At 51.3% G+C, this 20,556-nt stretch overlaps 1 protein-coding gene across 7 annotated transcripts in view; it reads right to left on the bottom strand.

Annotated features, from left to right (window-relative positions):
* The window catches only part of SLC39A11 (solute carrier family 39 member 11), a 412,593-nt gene that overhangs the window by 179,210 nt on the left and 212,827 nt on the right, over positions 1-20,556 (bottom strand). The window lies entirely within an intron of this gene.

Below are 20,556 nucleotides of genomic sequence, written 5' to 3'. Positions count from 1 at the left end.
CGGGGGTCCCCGTGAGGATGAGGTGCAGGTGCGTGCACTTGAAGCGGACACCCCGAGCAAATGAGCCCCAGCACCGTCATCCCCCAGCGGGGGCAAAGCCCACAGCACACCCGCCGACGGGAGGGCCCCGGCGTTCGTCAAACATCCATTTGGAAGCATCTGCATGGAGTCAGGTTCTCAAATACCACAGTGCATGTTAAACACGGAAACCCTAGAGAACCCGGGACTGAGTGGCAGATGGAGTTTTAAAAAACTGATTTTTCCTAATACAAGAAAAGCACAATGAAAAGCGAATAGCAGGTAATCTCCTGCCTAGATAATCCCGGCTGACATTTGAAACCGTGCAAAGTAACACATACGTAGGGTTAGAAATGCCATGAAAACCAGGAGCCTCCCTCCTGTGCCCCTGCGTCTCTTCTAGCAACCACCCATCCCAGAGTCGAGCGCGTTCTTGCAGGAAAAGCCGGCAGTGGCATCAGGACCTGCTGACGCTGGGCTGCGCTGCCCTACACTGAGTTTGCGCACCCGCCCCCCAACTTCCGGACACAAAAGCCTCTTGCTTTGCTTCTCCACCTGTCCCTGGCAGTCTCCCCATCTTAGGCGTCTGATTCCATCTACATCCCTGCTTTCTGGGTGTGGAGTGCGTGTGCAGAGAACCAGGACATGCGCAGAAAGAGCAAAACCTTGGGAACCAAAGAAGCCGCAGCAACCCTGGAAGTCGGGTACACGGGGGCCCCTGCAGAAGCGAGAGGCCCCTCCGACATAGAAACCTGGAACTTCCAGTGCATCTTACCCGACTGGCCTCTCCAATCGAGATTTTCCCCACCAGGCATGTGCACGGACCAGCCTCCTCCTGCCCGACACATAAGGCTTCTCCCCATGTCCCAAGGGAGGACGAGAGCAGATTTGAGACAAATTCTGCTGCCTCCTTACTTCTGAGAATAACATCAGCCTCTCTCTCCCCGCAAAGGACCTGCCGCCCGCACAGCAACTGGACTGCAGGCAGGGACCCTCTTACGACCTGTCCTTGTCAACGTATTTCTACCCCAAAGGAAATGCAGTACATTCCGTTTTGTAGCTTGATTTATTCTGCTTCATATAGCCCTGCACCTAGAAAACACTCCCTCCTTTACACAGGCCTGCCGTAGGGAAGGAGTCACGTTTTTCATCGGGGTATCGGGGATTCAAGTGAGAACATCGTGGGAGGCCAGCAGCCCACAGGAGAAACCCCAACCTGGAGGTCAGGTGTGCTCACTTGGGACGCACCCGGGCTTCCATGACAGTCCATACAGAAGGCCTTGGAAATGCCACACCTGTCCAAACCCGCACAGCCTCGGGATACCTCTGTGCATCCTGCGTGTAGGCACTGTGGCTACAGCACAGACAGACAGATCTTCCCACCCGGGCTCGGCTGATCCACCTGCCAGGGGTCAGGAAGAAGGAGGCAGGAGGCAGGAAATCTGTTCTGGACCCCTCTCTAAAAATGGTGTGTGCCCAGAGGCAATTTTTTTCATTTGCAAAGCATTTTGGGTAGACCCCCTCCCCCAAATTGCTGCTCACCCATTCTCAATCTTGGCTCGGTGCCAAAGCAGAGGAAGGCACGGAGAGGCAGGTCTCCCACAGCCCCCAGTTGCCCTCGGATGCAGAGACCCGGCCCCCTCGCTTCTGGCCACACTCACAGATGGCCAGAATCTGCAGCAGAGTCGCTCCAAAGACAGCGTTGCTACAGATTTGCCGGGAGCATCATTTTGCAGTCTCACTTATCTTTTAATTGGAAAAGGTTTGCCAGCTAAGAGCCTCCTTTGTTCCCCTTCATCTAATTATCTCCAAAAATCCTCAGCAACCAAGCCCCTCTTCCCGGGCTGTAGAGGTGGTGCTGCCCACATTCAGACGTGTGCAGGTGGACAAAGGAAGAGATGCCTGCTCTGGCCTTGACCCTGTGCCTGACAGGGCCCCTAACTCTCGTGGATGTCCTCGGTGATGAGCGAGACAAAGGAGTCCTGTTTCCTTCCGAAAGGCCCCTCCAACCACAGCTGAGCTTTTGTTAGGAACTGATGTTTGCAGAGCCCCTAATGATGGCAGCGTGGGGGCCAGGTTGCTAGGGGAACCGATCTTGTGATTAGGGGGCAGGCACATTCAGCCCGGTGCCCGGACCAGACCTCCAGGAGAGAGGGGCTTCAGGCTCAGCTGCTCACCATCAGCTAACGATGTAATCAAAAATGACTTCACAGCGAATCTTCCCTTACAACCCGAGAGGCCAGGGTTCATGGAGTTTCCCATTGCTAGCCAAGTAGAGGTGCTAGGAGGACTGGGTGGGCCCCTCCCTCCAGACCACAGCCCTGGTGCCTCTTCCACTGGGTCCTCCTGAGTGGAACCCTTTCATAACGAGCTGATGACCTGGTGAGGCACCGATCTTCCTGAGTCACATGAGCTACGCCAGCAGGTGCACCAACCCGAAGGGGGTGTGGTGACCTCTGCTGTCCTGCCAGTGAGTCAGAAGCAGAGGGGACCACCTGGACGTGGGAGTGGCATCTGAGTGGGGGGCACTGAGCCCTTCAGCTGAAGAATCAGACACTATCTCCAGGCAGGTGGTGTCAGAAGTGCAGAGTTAGGGGCCACCCAACTGGTGTCCCGCAGAGAACTACCTGGTGAGGGGAAAGCACCATATTCGGTCACAGCAGGGTTGGTGCTGGGTGCGGGAATGAAGCGCTCACTTCCCCACGCAAGAGGGACGAGGAGCTACAGCCACGGCCACGGCCACGGCCACTGCCATGGTGGTGTTCTTGCTCCTGCACTGGCGCCCGGGGGTGGGGGCAGCTGATCCATCAGAAAGCTTGTGCTGCAGGTGTGCTCCAGGGGGGTCCACTGGACCAGGCAGGAACAGATGACCTCACTGAGATTCTCAGACCCCACTGTTGTCCTGAGCAACCTGGGAGCTGGGAGGAAGCCCTCAGCGGTGACAGCTCAGAGGAGCTGAGCCAAGAGAAGCCGAAAGGGGAGCCCCTGGAGGGGGCATACGGGTGCCCTGCGAGATCCAATATATCTCGCCCTCCTCGGACCCCACTGCCTTAGGACACCTCATCCTGCCTCCCCCTTCCGCTTTCCCGAAGTGGGGTCCCTCCCTTCAACCACAAGCTCCCTTCTTCAATCAACACGAAACCACAGTTGCCAAGGTTTTCACAACTGATGGTGTCAAGGGAGAACCGGAAGTACAAATAACCACTCACAGGGGCGCCCAGGGGACGTGATCAGCTGGCACAGGTGCATGTGAGTGACTTCTGCTCCCAAGAGAAGTGCCCAGAATCCACTCTGTTCCCTGTGGGGTGCAGGGCCGTCCCCCTCCTCCTTTCCCAATTTTGTGAGCCGTGGGTGCGAAAGCTCCCCTCTCGGCAGGATGCATGCTGGGGGTTGGGGGGGAGCTGGGGGGACTGCCAGGCTGCCATAGGGATGCTGGGCAGAGGCTGCACCAGTGGTGCTGTGGCCTCGATGCCGTCTGTTCCTCCAGGAGCTGGGTCCCAGCGGGTGGGGTGGGGGTGGGAATGTATGAGGCAAGGCCTAGCAAGAGGTCCAATAGCCTTGGAAGGGGCATAGGGCATTGGTCAGGGGGGATCTGCTTAGTTCTGGCAAGAGGGTTGTTGTAAAGGCCAGGGCCTGGCCCCACCCCTTCCTCTTCCAAGATGTGATTTCTCCTTCTACCATCTCCCCCCACAGCACCCCAGAAAGAGCCTGCCCCATGCTGTTTAGCCTTTCAGCCTCCAAAACCGTGAGCTCAGAAAACCCTTTCTTCATAAATAGCCTGATTCTGGTATTTTGTTGTAGTAATACAAAATTGACTAATACATGGGCCTTCAAAAATTCATAGAAAATACATACTATGAAAAACTGCATGGGGCCGGTACTAAGGCGTAGCAGGTAAAACCACCGCCTGCAGTGTTAGCATCCCATATGGGCACCAGTTCAAGACCTGGCTGCTCCACTTTTGATCCAGCTCCCTGCTGTGGCCTGGGAAAGCAGTAGAAAATGACCCAAGTGCTTGGACCCCTGCACCCACGTGGGAGACCTGGAAGAAACTCCTGGCTCCTGACTATGGATCAGCACAGCTCTGGCCATTGTGGCCAACTGGGGAGTGAACCAGCAGATGGAAGACTTCTCTCTCTCTCTGCCTCTCCTTCTCTCTGTGTGTAACTTTGACTTTCAAATAAATAAATCTTTTAAAAAAAGAAAAATGGCATAGATTTAAAAAAAAATGGCATAGATTTCAAAAACTGTGGACCAGAATAAACTTACCTTGCAATCCATTTTTCCACTACGTTTTCAAAGTACACTCGTACCAAAAGGAGAAAGGGGAAAATCCCGCTGTTGGTAATTCAGGGTCCTGAACACCTCTCCCACCTGGCAGGTGCAGGGGCTGGGAGAGGAGCCATGAGTTGCAGCCCAGAAAGAAAATGCAAGTGTTCATCTCCCGTCACCTTCAACCCTTGCTTCCCGAGAAACCACCAGGGACGACGCAGAGAGGGCAGGGGGAGCCACGGAGAGTGGACAGGAGGACGATGTGAGGGCTATGCTGGCCACACCTGGCAAGAGCCCCCTCACCCTCCCAGGCTCCAAGGAGAATGCATGCACAGCCAGGTGGCTGACACGAGCAGGACACAAACTGTGGAGCCTGGGAGGCCAGGGCATTCCTAGTTCTGCCCCCAACAGCAGGGCTGGACAAGTCTCCAAACGAAGCTGAGGATGTCACGATGGCTACAGACTGAAACCAGGGGCAGGAGGGGAGCCCCACAACCAACACAAACTAGGTGGGCAAATACATCACAAACATGGTACAAGGGGAACAGTGTAAACCGGGCCAGAGAGAGGAAACATGCGGTCTCACATTCCTGAAGGGGTGGGGGTGGGGGGATCTCACGGGGAATGTAATTAAGTGAGCCACAGACATTATTCTAAATCCCCCGTGCGCATTAATGCTGTAAATATTCCACTTAATTCATCACGACTTTGTCAGCAAAGCTGCAGGGCAAAACTTGGGCCCAGAGTTTAATTACACCCAGGCAGAGTGGCGCATTTTTCATGTCCTGGAGAGCATCACGGGAGCAAGATGAAGTTCTCATAGCGGCCAGGGTGACAGGCACCTTTTCTGCACACAGCTGTCACCGTGCTGGGAGGCCCAGGGGATCCTGGAACTCCCTGTGGGTGCCCAGCTAATGCCAGCGAACTTGCAAAGTGAGGCAGGGTTCCATGAAACAGCTATTTCGATCCAGTGGTGCCAAACGCTGCAAGCTGCCATCCACCCTTCCTATGGTCATCTCCCCACGTGTACACACAAGCCTCCATCGTCCCACGTCCACGTGGCTCGGACTGGTCACCGAGTTTGTGTGTCTTTATTAATCATGCTCTACCTGGAGTCACTGTTTCTTTCCCTTGTCCTTAGGGCACTGTCCATGCCTCCTGTGTTGGCACCGTATTTCAGCAGGGGTCAAAGTCACACCTGGGATTTTCCCTTCTTTGCTGTCCTGAGATGTCACGCTAGGAGACAGTGAGCAGCAGCCAAAGCTTCCCATCGGGACTGACTTTCCCTGGCCCTAAAGGAGAACAAAGCCAAGGACAAAAGGGCCCAGGAAGCACACACTACCAAGTCCTAAATGCTCAAGTCTGCTCATTGAACTGCAGTGCTAGAGGCTGGCGTGGCGATGCTGGCATCCTGTGTGGGGAAGGGTTCAAGTCCTGGCTGCTCCACTTACGATCCAGTTCCCTGAGAATGGCCTGGGAAAGCAGTGACAAATGGCCCAAGTGTCTGGGCCTCTGCCACCCATGTGGGAGACCTGGAGGAAGCTCCTGGCTCCTGGCTTCAGCCTGGCCCAGCCCTGGCCATTGCGGCCACTTGGGGGGTGAACCAGTGGATGGAAGAGCTTTCTCTCTGTCTCTCCCTCTCTCTGTGTAACTCTGTCTTTCAAATAAATAAATCTTTAACAGCAGCATCACAATCAGAAACCCAGAGCTCCAGGGACGCTGCCCGTCTCCCCATGCCCACTTCCCTGACTGCTCTGAAGGACAGGCGATTGGACCCCCAAGGACAGGGATGTTCATTCCAGCTGGCGTCACAATAACGCAGACAAACACGGGGGAAGGACACCCACACCTTTCCTTTGTAATCAGCTCGTGACAAGCTGGACAGAGACCCACCAGCGATTTCCCCGCCCCCACACTCTCGGTTACTCATGGAAGTAGTGGCGATGGAAGAGGAGTCTGCAGCGGGGTGAACCAGGGGACTGCGGGCGGGTGCCCCGATGCCGATGCCAGGGATTCTTCCAGCCCTCGGACTCAGGGGCCCCGCTGGGAGCCGGCTGGCCAGGCTCCATGGTCTCCTGATGGCTTTAAGCAGAGACCCAGGACGGCAGGGCTTTATCCCAGCTTTGCGCAGGGTGGGGGTGGTGGGGGGTGGTGAACCCCATCTTTCCAGATCCAGGACTACTCTTGGAGATGCTCTGACTCCATCACACCAGCTCTGTCACCTTGATGTGTCCATCCCCACCCCAGGCTACAGTTGGACCCGGGGATGGGGTGAGCAACCACAGGGTGGACACACTGCACACATCTTCTGGGTCAGCTGTAGAAAGGGGGGCAAGCCCATGCCATTCATGTATTTTCCAGAGGTTAAAAGGTCACCAAAAGACCCTGTCTCCCTCCTGCTCCTGCAGATAGGCCTACAATGACAGAAGATTCTTGAATTCAGAGACTGAACCTCCGGAAACCTGCAGGGCATCATCTCGCCAGCAGAACTGGAGAGCAGCAGAGCCGGCAGCCTAACTAATGCTTTCCTGTGCCTGGAGGAAGGAGACAAATTTTAGCTGCATGAGCTCCTTCTTCCAACAGTTTTATGTGCATAAATGAGAGAATGACTCACAGATCTTGATCCTTTCCCAAAACCGGTTCCTGAACAGCTCCTGGGGCTACCGCGCGGGCTCCACTGCCTGACCCCCGGAATATTCCTTCAAAGCCGACTTTGATGACGCCCAAGCAGGGGCTGCAAACCTAGACATGGAGGCAGGGGTGTTTCAAGGGGACGCAAGGCTGGGGGCCTCCACGGTCCTTGATTTCAGGGACTCTCATCCCCTTCTTTCTTCCAAACCTCTCTGCAACGGTTACCTCTGGAAACAGGCTCAACGTGATCCCCGCTCTTCTCTAATAACAAACTGCCTGTAAATGTTGTTAGCATCCCAAGTGGTCTGTACCGTTGCTCCTTCAGCTCCTATTTGGGAGATGAATGGAGAATGCTAAGTGTCCGAGTCCAAGTGCTTCTCTCATCTATCCGAGGGAGCAAGGTGGTCTTGGATTACAAAAGCAAGAATGCTTACCCTTTTAGCCACAGCCTCTGCTTGGCTCTGGGAGTCAGACTCTTGGGAGCCCGGGAGCTGTTTGCTGTTTCAGTGTGTTCCTGTCTCCAGCGGGAATTCTTGAGCTTCAAGGATCTGTGACCGGAGGCCGGCGCCTGGGGAGCAGGAGCTCTGGGGAAGCCACGCGACAGCGGAGTCATGACTTGTCTGTCTAGACCGCAGGCACGGCTCCTGTGGCACTGCCTTGACCCTGGCTGGGCTCTGGCAGGCATCGTCTCCAAGGGCAAAGACAGATCACGTAGAGCAGGAGTTCTTGTCCACGCAGGTAAGCTCACACGCACAGGACTCAAAACAAAAGGGAGCTTTTACCTCCCTCCCCACCCCCCGCCATGGCTTCTATACCTTCTCCCTAAAAGGTGATTCTCTGGGGCTGGTGCTGTGGTGTAGAAGGTAAAGCTGCCACCAGCAGTGCCGGCATCCCATAGGGATACTGGTTCGAGACCTGGTTACTCCACTTATGATACAGCTCCCTGCTATGGTCCAAGTCCTCGAGTTGCTGCACCTGTGTGGGAGACCCAGAAGAAGCTCCTGGCTCCTGGCTTTGGATCAATCCAGCTCTGGCCATTGTGGCCATTTGGGGAGTGAATCAGTGGATAGAAGACCTCTCTCTCTCTCTCTCTCTCTCTCTCTCTCTCAGCCTCTGCCTCTACCTCTGCCTCTCTGTACCTCTGCCTTTCAAATAACTAAATATATCTTTAAAAAAAAGGTGACTGTTGAATTTCTTTCTTGGATTACAGGTCTTTGAGAATTTGATGAAAATACTGTCTCCTAAGTGACGTGCACATATATATTCTTAGAATGTCATGTAACTCCGTGGTTATTCATTAAATTTCGGTTACTAACATCTGTCTGAAGGACAAAGCGATGCAGACAGAGGAACTCAGGTAATGGACGAAGGGGCTTCCAGACCAGTGAGATCCCTCCCCACCACCCCACAGCTTGGAGCTATACCCAGCTGACTCTGATCCCATCACTAGAAAAATCACCCTCAGATTCTGAGCAAAGGGAAGTTGACTTCTCACTGTCCTTACAACTGTTCCACAGAGTTAAAACTTAAATCCATGAGAATCAATTCACACTCTTAAAAACTTTATGGTTTTTCTACTGACAGCTGTGTTTTTTAAAACCAGTGTTGCTTTGGGTCCAAAGAGGCCACTCAAGTATGTATCATACAAGATGTGGAAGGGGAAAATCGTAAATTTGAAACAATACATTTGTAATACAATTTCAAAAAAAATGTATTTGAATACATTCTTAAAATATTCTCACATTCTTAAAAATATCACACCCCACTTCAATTTCACCACAGTGAATTCTTCTTCAAACCACTCCTTAATTATACGACAAGTACTCTCTGCGGAACCATCACAGCGATCAACTTGAAGACTACAATGCATCATCTCCTTAAAGACAATGAACCAAAAAAGCCTAATAACCAAACCACCACCATGCTAAAAAAGGATGGCGAGGGGCCTTGATATCAAGTCCGACAAAGCTGAACCCCGTCCGGGAGAAACTGAACCGGGAGAGACTGAACCAGGAGAGACTGAACCGGGAGAGACTGAACCGGGAGAGACTGAACCAGGAGAGACTGAACCGGGAGAGACTGAACCGGGAGAGCCGGTGGGAAGAATAAAGTGCTCTGAGACAATATGAGCAGCCTTGCGTGCACTGCCTGTCTCCAATGAGTCCAGGGTGCACTGGGCCCTGGCACACAAAAGCCCCAGTCCAGCATACAACAGACGCAACGGTGCCTGCACGGGGATCACGGATGGAGGCAGTTACTACGGTGGAAGGCAACCAAACAGGACACGGGGAACAAAGAAAGAGGGGACAAACAGAAAGCTTGTAGCAAAAAGAGAGATTCCAGTCTACCCATACCGGTAACTGCATTACATATAGGTGGTCTAAAGGCGTGAATTGAAAGACAGAGATCTAAACGAATAAAATACCTAGGAATAAATTTAACCAAGGAGGTAAGAGACTGGTAGACTGAAAACTAAAATATTGCTTGGAGAAATTAACGAATACTAAATAAATGGACAGATGGTCTGTGTTTATGGGTCAGAGGACTCAGTGTGGTTGAAAGGTCAATTCTCCCCCTAACTGTTGAACACATTTAATAAAATGCCTATGAAAATTCAATTAGGCTTTAGCATAGATACTGATAAGCCAATTCTAAAAGTCAGTTGGAAATATAAAGGACCTAGAATAGTCAAAACAACTTTATAAGTGAATGACAGGCCTAACACTACCTGGTTTCAAACCTTATTTTAAAGCTTCAGTAATCAATTTAGTATCAGCATAAGGATAGATAAATACATCCGTGGAACAGAATGGAAAGTCTGGGATTAGACCCGCACATATATGCTAACTTATTTTTGACCAAAATGCAAAGGCAATTCAGTGGAGAGAGGAAAAATCTTTCCATAAATAGTGCTGGAACAATTGGATATCCATATGTGACAAATGAATGCTTTGGATCATTTCTCATAGCATATATAAAAAGTTAAAATCAAAATGCATCATTGGCCTAAATGTAAAACCTGAATCTATGAAACTTCTAGAAGAAAACCTTTGTTACCCCGGCAAGACAAAGATTTCTTAGCTCTTACGCAAAAACCATAATCCATAAAAGCAATAATTGACAAATTCACTTCATCGAGCAAAGTATTTTGCTCTTCAAGAGACACTGTTTAGGCCGGCGCCGTGGCTTAACAGGCTAATCCTCCGCCTTGCGGCGCCAGCACACCGGGTTCTAGTTCCGGTTGGGGCGCCGGATTCTATCCCGGTTGCCCCTCTTCCAGGCCAGCTCTCTGCTATGGCCCGGGAAGGCAGTGGAGGATGGCCCAAGTGCTTGGGCCCTGCACCCACAAGGGAGACCAGGAGAAGCACCTGGCTCCTGGCTTCAGATCAGCGCTGTGCGCCGGCTGCAGCGGCCATTGGAGAGTGAACCAACGGCAAAAAGGAAGACCTTTCTCTCTGTCTCTCTCACTATCTACTCTGCCTGTCAAAAAAAAAAAAAAAGAAAGAGAGAGACACTGTTTAAAAAAAAAAAAGAAAGAAAGAAAAAACAAGCCAAAGACTGAGAGAAAATATTTGCGAATCATATTTCTAATAAAACTTAAAATCTGGGATATATAAAAAAACTCCCAAAACTCAACTGTAAGAAACAGACCACCCAGCTAGAAAATGGGCAACGGTTTTGAATAGAATCTTTACCAAAGAAGACAGGTGGATGACATATAAGCAAATGAAAAGATGTTCACTCACAATCATTAGTCAATGAAACACCAACACACACTCCCTACACTAAAACGATGAAGACTGAGTACAGTCAGTGTTGATGAGGACACAGCGGAACTGGAAGGCTTCCGCGCTGCTGGCGGCAACAGGGAAGGACAGATCCCCTTTGGAAAACAGTTTGGTAGCTGATCCACCCGATAACTCTCTATCCATCCCTGTACCTATATCTGTGTCTATCTTATACATATGCTTTTTGTAAGTTTACTTGTAATGGCCCTCAACAACCCAAGTGAATGTCAGCAGGTGAGTGGACAAACCAGTTTTATTATCCATGCAAAGAAATACCACTCAGCAATAAAAAGGAGTCACGTTGACTGTGGAAATGGTTTCACAGGTGTACACAGAAGTCCAAACTTATCCCAGTATACTCTTCAAATGTATGCAGTTCTTGGTACGACAGTTACATCTGAACGAGGCTATTGGAAAAAGTCTGGAAAACTCTGGGTTAGATAATATGAAGTTTCTTCTCTGTAAGATTTCCAGAATGTCTACAACTTCAATAAAGATTATTGCTGTGCCTTCTCAGGGAGCTTCAGTTCCAAATGATCAGGTTCAATACAGTCAGCTCTCAGCTCCGCAGAGCCCACATCCACAGGTTCAACCGCCATAGGTCAGGTACCATGTGCTGAGCTCTACAATGGCTACATCTGCATTGAACACACACAGACCTTCCCCCTTGTCATTGTTCCCTAACCCATGCAGGACAACGACCAACTGCACAATTTGTACTAGCCATTATAAGAAATCTAGAGATGACTTAAAGTATACAGGAAGATATGGATATCTAGGCTATCAGCAAATGACAAGCTACTTATGCAAAGAATTTGGGCATTCACAGATTTGGGTATCTAAGAGGGTCCTGGGACCAATCCCCTGCAGACACCAGACTACGCTGCTACAGTGAGATAGGGAAACACCAAAGTTCTTGGATCCATCTGGAACTTCAGAGTTCAATAAAAAGGAGAGCATGTGACAAACTGAAATCTATAAAATAAGACATACGGTTTGAGTAGGATATGGTTCCCTAACTCATGCAGGCATCTAAAGGTTAAAGCCCACGGTCTAATATTCATGGTGGTGGAAAGGTGGACACTTAATTACAGTGTTTAGGAGCTGCCCTCCTGGGAGGTGTGCCTTGGAAGGCGGTTCTCCTATGAGGGTTGAAGGCCTGACCTGGGGCCCGGCTGTGCCCTACACTGCTGCCCCCATCCCCGGCTCACCAAGTGATCCTTCCCGCACACGTGCTCCTCCACAGACGTCCTCAGCCTCGCCACACAGCTGGGGCTGCCTGATCTTGGGCTGTGAGCCTCAGAAATAAACTTTGGGGCTGGCATTGTGGCACAGCGGGTAAAGCTGCCGCCTTCAATGCCAGCATCCTGGCCATCCAGCATCCAGCCCGTCCCGGCTGTTCCAGCTAACGGCCTGGGAAAGGCAGCGGGAGACGGCCCAGGTGTCTGGGCTCCTGCCACCCACCTGGGAGACCCAGAGGAGGCTCCAGGCTCCTGGCTTTGGCCTGGGTCAGTTCCAGTAGTGAACCAGCAGATGAAAGACCTCTCTCTCTGTCTCTCTCTCTCTGTAACTTTGACTTGTAAAATAAATCTTAAAAAAAAAAAAAGTCTCCTTCCTTCATAAGCAGCTTCTCTCAGATATTCTGTTGTAATGACCAAAAAGCTAACGAATACCTAGGTGGAGCGGCAGTCCTGTTCGTGAAAGGCTGCAAACCCCAAAGCTGCTCTTCTCCAATTAACAGCTTTGATATAATTTCAGTCAAAATCCCAACAGAATTTCTAAACCAGGGGAAGGGGTTTCTAAAGCTCATTTGGACAAAGGAAAACGCGTGATACGAGGGGCTCGCCATTAAATATTTTTAAAAACAGTCATCCCTGAAGCAGATCTTTCTCGCTGTAGAGGGGCGCCTCACCTCCTCCAGACGTGGCCTCGCCTTGCAGAGCTGCTTAGACACGGGGCCTACAGCCCTTGAATGGCTTCAGGAGTACGTCCCTAGAACGCCATCCGGACTCGGGGACTCTCGTCTGACCATCTCCAGGACTCCCGACGACACCTGTGGGTTACGACGTGGAGGCCATTTCCGGGGACTGGAGTTGGAGTGTAAAATCGGCTTCTGGGTCTCCCCTGCATTTTCCAGAGATGCTCTCCAGCTTCTGCTTTCTCTCCGTCTTCAGGTTAAGTAAGGAGCTTGTAATGTCAACACTTCCCACGTACGCAACTTAAATTGGTATTTATTCAAATCAAGCAGCGGCTCTAGGCAGCTATGAGTCTATTCTGAAGCTGAGAATGATTCAGTCGGGATTTCTGCACCCTTCTGACAGTTAGCTAAGCGGACAGATCCTGCAGGAGCTCAGTTCTCACCCAGAGCTTGCTTCCATTTGGGCTTAAGCATTATTTTTTAAAATTCTGATTTATTTGAAAGGCAGAGAGAGAGACTGACTGATTTTCTATCCCCCTGGTCCACTCTCCAAATGCCCACAACAGTGAGGCTGAGCCACATGGCTGAGCCACTAAGAGCCAGGAACTCAATCCAGGCCTCCCACACGGACGGCAGGGACTCAGGTACTTGAGCCATCACCTGCTGCCTCCTGAGGTCTGCGTGAGCAGGAAGCTTGAACTGGAAGCGGAGCTGGGAGTCGAACCCAGTGCTCTGATATGGGTGCCCTTCCAAGCACCACTTAACCACTACACCAAACACCTGCTCCTAAGCACGGCTCCTGACCATGCTGGTATTTGTGCAGGTAAACCATCTAGTGCATTGCTTGGGTTCCTTGTCTGCTGGCCTCCAGCGAATGTGTCTTACACACTATCACAACCATCTAAACCCGAGGGGACCAATCCCAACGATGGAACTACCTCTAAAAATCTCAACTCAAGGCATCCCTTGTGGCTGACTGTCTGCTTTCTGTAATTCCAGCTCCTTCAGTCCAATTACTCTCTGGTCCACTGTCACCTCTAGTCTGTTGACCCAAACACCTTTTAGCTTCCATCAGCCTGTGTCCTCACCTCCCTCCTATTCAGCAGTGGTCTCTTGTCGTAAGCACCCTCAGGTGTGTAACCTGCACAGGGGCCTCACGGGTGTCAACGCTTCATCCGCTCTGCACCTGTTCCCAAAGAGCTGCCCGGGGCTGGAGGAAGGCCTACCCACTGCCACAAGGGCGGGCCTGACTTGCAATCCCTCTGGGCTGTCAGGTGCCTCTACCATGCTCCCCCCTCAAGAAGACATGCTCCCACTGGCAAAGGTGTCTATTCCACACGTTCTTTCTTCTCAAACATCCAAAGCCTCCACCTTCCCAGCTGATGTTTTCTGTTTCTTAGTTCACTGAGAAATTAGCAGGAAACGTCCTGAGCCCACGGCCACCCCGTGCACCACTGCTCCCACATCTGTCTCCTCGCTCTGCCTCCAGCCCTGAAACAGATGAACCGTCCCACCCCTCCCCCCTCGCTTCCCAAACAACTCTGCTCCTGCGGTCCTCTGGGCCTTCAATTTCTCCCTCTCTAGTTAATTATATCTATTGTATATGCTTTCTATAATATAGCCTCTTTGTTTTATATATATATAAATATATATATATGTGTGTGTGTATATATATATATATATATATATATATACACATATATAAACTCCTATAGATCTCACGGCCCTCAATGGCTTCTCTACTCTACTCTCCTGCCCTATTTACAAAACCAACAATCCAAACCCTCCTCAACAGAACCTCCCAGGCTCACTGTCTTCACTTTCTGCATACCCATCAGCCTTTCAGAGCCGCCATGCCAGTGTGACTGCTCCCATCAGGGTCACCGTGAGTCCCCTGTGGCCCAGTCCCAAGGGCCACTCTCAGACTTCATTGCCCATCCTCTCAGCAGTCCACGCAACTGACCTGCTCCCCGCCCCTCCTTCTGGGCATCTCTCATTTGGCTTCCGTGAGACTACCTGTTCCCAGTCCCCAGGTCCTTAGGAGACCACCTTCTCCCGGTCCCCAGGTCCTTAGGAGACCACCTTGTCCTGGTATCCCCAGGTCCTTACAAGACCACCTTCTCCTGGTATCCCCAGGTCCTTACAAGACCACCTGCTCCCGGTCCCCAGGTCCTTGGGGGCCAGTCCTTCTCAGTTTCCTCGGGTGCATTTTTCTCAACATCCTAGTATCTAGATGGAAGGCCAAGGGCTCAGCCCCCTTCTCACTCTGGCCTAGGCTCCCTCCCTAGGTGATCTCCATCCCACAGCTGTGTCTCCAGCCCAGATGTCGTCTATAAAGTCCCATCACGAACCCTTCTGCTTACTTGATGTCACCACTTGGATAGCCAAAGGGCATCTCAGCTACATAACTGTCCAAGTTCTTGCACCCCAGACCTGTCCTTCCCCAGCCATTCCCCAAGTTGCTTGGTCCAAATGCAGAAGCACAGGCTTCCTTCTCTCTCTATAGATGAGACACAGTCCTCACCCATCAGCGAATCCCATCAGCTCCACCGCCAACGTCACCACTACTGCTTCCAGGCCATCCCCTCCTCAGCCACGAACACATCCTCCCAACTGATGACCTGGACGTGAACGCTGTCCCCAGCTCGCAGGACCTCCTCCCTGCACGGCTGCCAGCTAATACTTCTCCATCACCTGGGCCAGCTCGGGGACCCCTCGATGGTTTCTGCCACACTCAGGATGAAATCCGAAATCCGAAGGCCCCGTCCACCGTGCTGGCTTCTAGCTCTCGACGTCCTGTTCACACACAGCGGCCTTTGGACTCAAATACACCAAGCGCCTCCCACCTCCAGGGACTCCTCGCCATGGCTCCCTCTGTGTAGGAGGCTCCTCCCTCTGACCACGACACTCAGGGTCTCCTCCTTCCTTCTGGTCTCTCCAAAAGCCCCTTTCTGTTTTTTTATTTTATTTTATTTTTTGACAGGCAGAGTGGACAGTGAGAGACAAAGAGAAAGGTCTTCCTTTTCCGTTGGATCCCCCTCTCTCCCCAGTGGCCACTGCGGCCAACATGCTGCGGATGGCACACCACGCTGATCTGAAGCCAGGAGCCAGGTGCTTCTCCTAGTCTCCCATGCAGGTGCAGGGCCCAAGGACCTGGGCCATCCTCCACTGCACTTCCGGGCCACAGCAGAGAGCTGGACTGGAAGAGGAGCAAACGGGACAGAATCCAGTGCCCCAACCAGGACTACAACCCGGGGTGCTGGTGCCGCAGGTGGAGGATTAGCCAAGTAAGCCGCGGCGCCAGCCCAAAAGCCCCTTTCTTAGAGAGGTCTTCCCGGACACCCCCGTCTAGAACAACAGGCCTTCTGCCTTGGTCTTCCCTGCACAATCAGCGACCGTGATATTCTGTGTCGTTGTCTATCATCTGTCTCCCCCACCGCACGGTAAACCTGTGACGTCAGGAGCTTTGTCTTTTTGGATAGCACAGAGACACCATGGAGTGAGCGGGTGGGTAAATGACTCAGTCAGCTGGTCACCAACCGAAGCTAAGAGCGAGATGCCGGGAAAGGCTCTGTAGCGTCTGCAGACTCCAACAGAAAGGGGCCTGTGTCGGGGGGCTGAGGAGGCACCCCAGGGCCTCGGCCCCACAGAGACCCCCGGCTGCTCCATCCATCCTCTCTCTCACGCCTGTGCCTGCGGCAGGTGGCTCTGAGCAGCTGAGGAAAATGCCAGCGTGCAAAGCGAGGAACAGCTCCTTTTGCCTTCAACAGTTCCCTTCCCTCTCCCCGTGACGACAGCAGTGGCTGCCACAGCTATAATTTTCTGTTTAGGTAACGTCTTATTTGCATGCTGAAACCATGTCCTTTTTCCTATTACTGATGTAAAAGACGGCTTATTTCTAATTATATTGCAGGCGCTTAGGGAATTCAAAGAGCAGAAAATATGTCAGGAACAATTTACAAATGGAGGCTATTTGCGTGCACGCTTGCCTGGACTACGGCAAATATAGAAAAGGGGGAAGAAAGTGCTCATTAAAAACACCGGCTGTCCTCGGCCGGTCTCAGCTGCTGTTTGTTCTCCCAGAGCTAACTAAATACAAACCTATGCGCCGAGCGTGAGCGGGCTTGGGGCGGGGGAGTTATTTTCCCACCCTCGACCGTTTAAGTTGGAGCTTAGAAATGAAAACTTCCCCCACTGGTCCCGTTCGGCCTCACAGACTCCATTTCCCTCACACTCGAGTCATTGCCTCGAAAATGCAGCTTGCGCTGTTTTCCTTAACCAAGGCCTCTCAAGAGCTGGGAAGATCTTCCCAGAGTTGCCCAGGTCGGGACTGAGTTACTCCATGGATGTTGCCATGAAGATACTGTAGCGAGAGATGGAGAACACTTACAACCGCCTTAAGAACCGTATTTTAAACTCTAATAAATTATGAGCAGCTCAAATGCCTAAAATATGCCTTCTCCTGCCTTGGTATCTTACCACAGTGCTACAAAAAGGTTTCTAGAGAACACAGCAGCTTCCAGTCCAGGAACCTTCACAGATTTGAACAAAGTTGCCCAACACAGCCCCAGGAGCCCAGCTGTACTGATTAGCAACAGGCCGGCCTCGTGGTTGCTTGTCAGTGTCGCTTGGACTTTGGACCCACAGGTTTTGCAATAGGCCTTCTGGAATCTTCCCTTGCCTAAAGAGAGGCATTGAAAACATTTTAGAAGGTGTGATCTTTTCAGAGCCCTGTGTGGCGATGTCAGTTAGCCTGCCTGATCAGCGCTAAGTGTATTTCAGTTAGGTGTTTGGTAGGAGCAGTTAGCCATGGAGGCATGGTGCTGTAGAGTTCCAGCATATTCTTACAGAAGCCTAGTCATCAAACACAATTCTGATAAACTCTCTACTGCCCCAACATATGCTGACTCTGAATATAGGGCAAATCTCCATTTCCTCACTAAAAAAGTCAGTCCAACTTGAAGATATAAACTTTGGGAGCTAGGGCCGGTGCTGTGCCATAGTTGATAAAGCCATCACTTGCAATGCCGGTGTCCTACATGGGCTCCAGTTCGAGTCCAAGCTGCTCCACTTTCAATCCAGCTCCCTACTAATGTACCTGGGAAAGCACTGGAAGATGGCCCAAGTGCTTGGGCCCCTGCACCCACGGGCCAGCTGTTGAGGTCAACTGGGGAGTGAACCAGCAGATGGAAGGAAGACCTCTCTCCCCCTCCCTCTCTCTCTCTGCCTCTGCCTCTCTGTAACTCTGCCTTTCAGATAAATAAATAGTCAATTGTTTATCTGCCATACTTAAGTCATTAATTACATATGCACATTTAAAATACCATATTAAATGTAGTAAATTAAGGGACCAACATTGTGGCACAGCAGGTTAAGCCACCGCCTACAACACCAGCATTTCATATGGGCACTGGTTCAAGTCCTGGTCGCTTCACTCCCAACCCAGTTCCCTGCTAATGTACCTGAGAAAGCAGCAAACGGTGGCCCAAGTGCTTGGGCCTCTGCTATCCACATAGGAGACCTGGAAGAAGCTCCCAGCTCCTGGCTTCAGCTTGGCTCAGCCCTTGGCCACTGAGGCTATTCGAGGACTAAACCAGCAGATGGAAGATCTCTTGATCTCTCCCTCCCCCATAGAACTCTGCCTTTTAAATAAGTAAATGCAACTTAAAAATAAATGCATTATAATGAGTTTTTCTCATGGTCAAATGTCACAGCACGGTCTTACTCAACCTCTGCATCTTTGATGCCGGCGCTGCCGCATTCATCAGAGAGACGTCTTACGTTACCGAGCGATTTCCCACAGCGTGTAATTTTGACTTCCACCTAGACAGTTCAGATTCAGCTCTTTCACAACCCACATGTGACACTGTTGCTAGTAATTTTATCCCAAGTGACAGGGACTCACTTTCATAGAGCTGGAAGACTCTTTCATTTTGCTTCCATTCTTCCTGTAGTTTATTTGATCTGCACAAGCTGACCTCACGCTGCACTGGTGAGCACGGCTTGGAAGCCAGGTAAGAAGATACTGGCTGCCAGCGCCGCGGCTCAATAGGCTAATCCTCCACCTGCAGCGCCGGCACACCGGATTCTAGTCCTGGTTGGGGCACCAGATTCTGTCCTGGTTGCCCCTCTTCCAGTCCAGCTCTCTGCTATGGCCCAGGAGTGCAGTGGAGGATGGCCCAAGTGCTTGGGCCCTGCACCCCATGGGAGACCAGGAGAAGCACCTGGCTCCTGGCTTCGGATCAGCGCGGTGCACCGGCTGCAGCAGCCATTGGGGGGTGAACCAACAGAAAAAAGGAAGACCTTTCTCTCTCTGTCTCTCTCTCTCACTGTCCATGCTGCCTGTCAAAAAAAAAAAAAAAAAAGAAGCAGCAGCAGCTACGAGCTCTGACCCAGTGAAGGGCTCAGGGCAAGTGAAGGCATGGACGTGGGTGGTGAGAACTGAGGCAAATCTAGGAGCCAGGAAACACACACAGAGGCCACTGGAAAGGCCCAGGCAAGCTCCAGTGAGGGACTCAACCAGAATATCCTAACAGGAAGCGACTGGAGAAATATTTACAAAGCAAGATCAGCCGGGCTTGGCAAGTAAGTGGATTGGGGGCACCAGAGCAAAGCAGCAGAGGTGAATGATGCTGGGGTTTCCGGCTTGAGAGGATAAATAGATTTGGTTCCATTAAACTCTTCCTGGTATGGGGATAATAGAGGAGACAGGGAAAGATGAGGCCAGGGGGAAAAGATCAGGCAATGTATTCCATTTCAGACCCACTGAATAGATGCTGTTGTTGGAGAAACCAGTAGAGATGTCCAGCAAGAGCAGAGTTGAATCTGACATCCATGAGAACAAGCCTGTCTGCAGAACCGACTTGGGAACCTCGGTTTGGAAGTTCTCAGTACCGAGAGCCATGGAGAAAATGGGTCAGAAGAATAGTGAACTGCTGGTGAAGTGCAGGGGGATGGGGCTGGTGCTGTGGCACAGCAGGTAAAGCCACTGCCTACAGTGATGGCATTGCATATGGGTGCCAGTTCGACTCCCGGCTGCTCCACTTCTGATCCAGCTCTCTGTTGTGGCCTGGGAAAGCAACAGTGGAAGATGGCTTGAGTGCTTGGGCCCCCGCACCTGTGTGGGAAGACTCAGAGGAAGCTCCTGGCTCCTGGCTTCGGATTGGCGTAACTCTGGCTGTTGTGGCCATCTGGGGAGTGAACCAGCCAATGGAAGACTTTCTCTCTCTCTTTCTCTCTCTCTCTCTCTCTCTCTCTCTCTCTCTCTCTCCATAACTCTGACTTTCAAATAAATAAATAAATCTCTTTTTTAAAAAAAAAGAAATGCTAGGGGGAAACTCATCTAATGGGCCAAGAGAAACCCAGAAAGAGACTGGCAAGGAGCTGCCCAGAACGGAGGGGTGAGAGCAGCAGACACTGCCGGTGCACTGGGGATGGCAGGGAAGTGACCCGCGATTTGCTGCCGCATCTGAGGTCAAGGCACCTGTGTGGGAGATCCAGAAGAAGCACCTGGCTCCTGGCTTCGAAATGGCACAGCTCCAGCCGTTGCAGCCAACTGGGGAGTGAACCAGCAGATGGAAGATCCCCCCTCCCGCCTCTCCTTCTCTCTGTGTAACTCTGCCTTTCAAATAAATAAATAAATCTTTAAAAAAAAAAGATAAAAAATAAAAAAGTGACGGTGGGCCAGAATAGATGTCAAACACAGAATCTCCTTCCCTTCAGAGTCTGAGGAGGGAGGGAAAAGAAGATAATGATCTTCCTGGGCCAGGAAAAGGAGGCCAGGAAACAAACAAAGCACAGTGCATGCTTCCGTCCAGACTGAGGGTCTACTTCCCCTCTGATTTGTGGTTATTATTATTGTTTTTTGCTGTGTTTTCTAAGTGAGCAGCCAACTAAATTGAATCTCTCAGTTCTGGGCCTAAAGGATGC

This window comes from Lepus europaeus, chromosome 18, assembly GCF_033115175.1.
Source record: "Lepus europaeus isolate LE1 chromosome 18, mLepTim1.pri, whole genome shotgun sequence".
Taxonomy (NCBI): domain Eukaryota; kingdom Metazoa; phylum Chordata; class Mammalia; order Lagomorpha; family Leporidae; genus Lepus; species Lepus europaeus.
This window is presented reverse-complemented; position numbering and strand designations above follow the sequence as displayed.